The sequence below is a fragment of the Anneissia japonica genome, unplaced genomic scaffold, assembly GCF_011630105.1.
Source record: "Anneissia japonica isolate Jap-2015-1 unplaced genomic scaffold, ASM1163010v1 scaffold1931_len244811_cov162, whole genome shotgun sequence".
NCBI classification, from domain to species: domain Eukaryota; kingdom Metazoa; phylum Echinodermata; class Crinoidea; order Comatulida; family Comatulidae; genus Anneissia; species Anneissia japonica.
In genome coordinates, this window is record NW_022683367.1 from 100,876 (window position 1) to 106,076 (window position 5,201).

Sequence of the window (5,201 nt, forward strand, 5' to 3'; positions counted from 1 at the left end):
TAAACATAAACAAATGAGTAGTTGCATGCGTATTCTATTGATAAATCCCAACAAGAAAGGGTGGTCCGGGGGTTCTCCCCCTGGAAAATTGTGATTCCTAGATGGCGGGAAATGAGCTTTTTCAACATTTGAATTGTGTTTTAATGACTTTTATGTTCTTCAAAATTCTAATTTTCTTAAGTGAAAATTTTTTTTTTAAATTCAGCTCACGGGTCCTGAAAAGGTAGGTCTAGAATTTTTTTCCCCCCCTTTTTTTTTGGCTTAAGGGAGGGGTCAGGACCGATGACACCCTCCCCCAGATCCACGAATGTGAATTGCAGGACTGGATAAACATTCTTTTTCCCATCCTTCTCCTCTTTCTTCCCTCTTTCTTTTCTTGCATTTCTTTCCGATCATACAAAAATCTCCCGACATTATATATTTTTTTTCAAAAAGTGGGGGGAGGGGTTCCACCGGCCATGTGTCTCCTCCCTGACTCCAACTAGAGATTTTTTTTTATCCAGGAGCCTTACCGAAGAAGCTAGGTCAACGATCAGCAAAGTCATCCAGGCCAACAGAAAAATCAAATTGTATCATAAGATTTCATGATCAGAACCTAAGACCCTTCGGACCCTGTCTCTTATACACATCTAGATGTGTATAAGAGACAGCAACAATGGTAGTTGGCCGCAATAACATCAGGTAATGGGTAACACATATTTCTTGTTATTTATATTTTTATCCATTTTAAGCTCCTGAGAGTTCTTAAAGACGAAACTTCTAACTTCATTGAATTGGGCGCTAATGGTAATGCACTTTAGTACTCCACCCTAACCTCGGCTGCAGTATTGCTATGTTATTGTTAAGGTTAGGGTGGAGTACTAAAGTGCATTAGCGCCACTGCATTGCTTTCTGGTTGATAATAAAAGGACCAAGGTTCAACAGCCTAGGCCCTAGGTATAGCCTAGGTCCTTACCCGAGCTTAAGTTTAAGAAGAGGAGAGCCCCATTTCTCTCGTCACAAACAACTCCCTCCGTCTCAGTATTGTGAGCCTTGGCAAGGTAAATCATTCAAAGGAAGCCTTCTCCAAATTATATGATTAAATATAGCCTTGGCCCTAGTAAAACTAGGCCCATAGCTAAACAAAAACTAAATATGAACTTACTGAAACTATCTTTTTTTTAAATTGTACAAAAATGTGCAGAAAAAATTATAAAGTCAACCAATGAGCCTCCACCACCACCGTGTTCCAACCATAGAGCTAAATTAAACAAAATGGTGGCAATGTAATATGGAAGGCAAACATTGCCAAAAACCATCACAAATTTTATCTCAAGAAGGTCAATGTGTGCTCGAAAGCTTGGGTTTAGTCATATTCAACTCGTCTGTAAAGATGTATTGTCCCATGAAAATACCAAAAAAAAAAAAAAAACCCAAAAAAACTTGCTCATTTTGAAGTATCATAAATAGTATTAACTTGCACATAAAAATTAGTGTAGGCCCCTATTTAAAAGAAAAATTTTATAATAATGGATGATTATGATGATAATCATGATTATAATGATTAAATAGCTAGGCTATTATGAATATGATTATTATGATCAGTATGATGATTGATTATTATTATTATTATGATTCATAATGATCCAAGATTAAATTTACTGTCAAGGCCTATATACATGATTTTTTTTTCTGACCACACACAATTCATACACACCACAATAGCTATAAATATAAATATGACAATGGTATAATAATTGTGATTATGATAATGGGGTTATATGGTGATTATAATTTCGTTTAATCTATTTGGTCAAGAGACAATAAGTATCAAACAAAAGGTCATTTTACAGTCTTTTGTAATCGCTGCGAACAGTAATCAATAATGAAAAGAAATCCGTTGCTTAGAATAAAAACAAAACAAATAGAAGCCTGAAACAATTAGTAGGCGCCAATAGTTTGATATAAAACTATTTTACTCGGGTGGTTTTGGCCATTCTCCATTTTTTAAATCTTCAATCACAATAATAATAATAATTATAATAATAATTAAAAATAAAATTTCTAGGTGCGTTTGCGTCAGGAAAATATCATATGAGTGATGTTTTGCCCTACCTGACGTGTTATCGTACCGAATACTCAGTAGGGCCATACGTTCCCAAATACTTGCGGAAAAAAAATTATCTTAAGTGATAAAAATAAAATAATGTAAAACCATGTGGAACTAGCTGAGGTCAAATCGTCGCGCTGTGTTGTTGATCCACCAATTACAATCCACAGGGTTGTTCCATTGTCATATGTGGGGTTAATATTAACAAAATGGATAACTATCCAGAAAATGTGTTTCTAAAACTTTTTCCGGTACCGCATCCGTTGCTTTAACTTAATCATAATACATAGATTTGAAAAGTGACGGTACCAGCATAACCTGGCACAACAACTGACTCCTTGTGTAATGTCCGCTATGGAAATACAGAACGGTCCAAACGGTCCACGCATTCGTCACGTCTGAGCATTTTACAGTACAATAAATCTCCGAATACCGACCGCCCAGAAAAAGCGGAGTGGATCATTCCTGGATGATGACATAATTAATGTCAAAATATTGAATCCCGACACGATGGCGTGCATTTCGATACTTGGAGTATGTATTATACTATCTTATCTGTGAATGACTGAGTTGTCTGATCTAATAGGCCTATGACTATTATTATTTTAAGTCTAGTTAAAATCTACAGCCACTCCAAGCTACAGAAATATGAATCGGTTTCATGCCCAAATGTGTTTCCAAATTATTTTCATATAAAAAACAAGGCATCAAAAAGTACCGTATTTTCAATTTATTTGTTAGTAGAGCCGCATTTGTACATTTTTCATAGAATTGTGTTTATATTTGCTATACAGTATACTGCCTCCAAGGATAGTTTACAGTAGTAGGCCTTTAACATTGGGAAATGCACAGCATTTGCATTTTTGCATTCCACAAGCAATTATCAATGGACATGTGATTGAAAACTGAAACCAGGCTATGGTGACATGATAATGAATCAAAAATGAAGCCATGAAATAAACGTGACATGCTAAAGTGTTTGTCTGAAACGGTACAATAATAATATAATCTAGGCCAACTTACTTCTATGGACCACAGATTATAGGTTGATAACGGACAACCTACAAATAGAAAATACCACACGGTTTATGATTATTGGCGGCCTATATTTTTATTTAATTTATAATGACAACAACCTGTAATTTTAAAATACTTTAATAATTTGGGATTAACCTTTCATTAATTCATGCTAACAAACTTTCCTAAAAATTAATTTTGACAGATTGGTTGGGCGGTGATCCGTTAGGCCTATACCATACATACCTGCGTCAGAATCTCGTTTATCTCTCATTACGTCATTCTCTGGTTCAAATAGGAAGTGGCACGATCATGTTGTTTTCACAAGTACTTTTAAAATTATTAATTTTTGTTAGATATTGCTGAAGATGTTTAATCCTATGGATTTCATATAGGCCTATGGATACATTATAATTGTTTCCAACTTCGCATAACTTTCATTAACCATAATTTTACTGCTTCGCAAATAATTAATTGATTACAGTATTATGCAAGAAAATTCTATCCCCTTTTTAGGCCAGGGAGGTGCTATGTTTGATTTAGTTTATTCACATCATGGGTAAAATATGGATAAAATTCGCACAAGACCAGACAAACAAATTGCAACGATAGAATGATGGGCCATGAAAGTTTTCTTCAAAAAGTAATTTATTTCCTATGGGGTCATCCATAAAACCAATTATAAATATGAAAGTACAACGATACAATATGATAACAGCTTAGAAGTATCAAACCTGTCTCTTATACACATCTAGATGTGTATAAGAGACAGGAATATAGTAAAAAAAACACAATAAACTAGGCTTATTGGTAATCCTCAATTAACATCAGTCATCAGATGGAAATAATTATTCTATATACCGGATTAGTAATATTGTACTGTATATCACAATGAAAGTTACTGTCAATGGTACATATTTAATGTTATGATTTACTTTACATTTATCTTCTCAAATTTCAATATAATACAGTAACAAAAACTTCACAATATAAACAGCAATTTCAAGAATTTAACCATCATTGAATCATTATATTATTTTAACATTAAAAAAACTAATATGAATAAAAACATGGAAACATGATTACAGAATTATAATAAATGAATAATAAATTTTGCAATTGACCAAAAGCAAAAATTATAAGTTCAACTGTCCACTTTCAAACACCCTGCCCAAAGAACAATCGCAATCTGTATGTGTATTTATATGTATCATGTATGTGTGTACTGTATATGTATGTATGTATGTATGTATATATATATGAATGTGTATATTTATGTGTGTGTATTTATATGCAATATGTTTATATATGTATGTGTATGTACATGTTATGTACATTTTATACTGTAACCTCCCGCCCTTTGGGGCAATTCGTGGTGGGATATCCTGTCTCTGAAATCATCCCTTTTTTACGTTCAATTCTGATTTGCGTATGCGCACACTCTTATCTCATATAATCTCTTCCACTAAAATTAATTAATGAAATTACGATCAAACTTGAAACAGGCAAGTTCTCATTTAATCTTTCAATTTCAAAGCATACAATCCAAGGAGAACGCTAGGATAAGTAAATAAACACTATTGTAAACCATCGTATTGCCTTTCCTAGCCATTTACTTCTCACGTTAACAGTGGGTCACGGTTGTTTTCGCAACCATAACATTATCTTTTCCTATGCACTGTAGTCCAGTCAATCTATGGCAAAATAATAGCGAACCTAGAACTAATTTCAACAGAAATTATTTTTGCGGAATTTGTTCCTAAAATATACACAGAATAACATAGGCCTACTAAAAGTCTGAAAAAATCCTATCAGGAGAACATTATTAATTTTTTGAGGGTATTTAATGAGTTAACATCATTGTTTATTGTGTCATACCGCCTCACTACTGTGTTGAAAGTGTATATAAGCTTGTTGTTGCTAATGAAGAAATGGTAAAAGCAAAGAGTATTGGTAAAAGCATAATATATGGGCGCCCGCATGCGAACGCAGTTGAAACTAACCAGACGCGTTGGTAACACAATGATCAACACACGCGTCTGCTGTCCCGATCGATCCCGCATTGATTAATGTTTTTATCAAATAGGTCTAGGTA

The 5,201-nt window shown here is 33.9% G+C and overlaps 1 protein-coding gene across 1 annotated transcript in view; it reads right to left on the reverse strand.

The window, feature by feature from the left end:
• Positions 1 to 3,144, reverse strand: part of LOC117099897 (TNF receptor-associated factor 3-like) — a gene marked incomplete in the record, with an annotated part of 49,800 nt that extends 46,656 nt beyond the window's left edge. The window contains 1 exon segment of the mRNA XM_033239423.1: positions 3,113 to 3,144.
• Between the last annotated feature and the right edge of the window lie 2,057 nt (positions 3,145 to 5,201).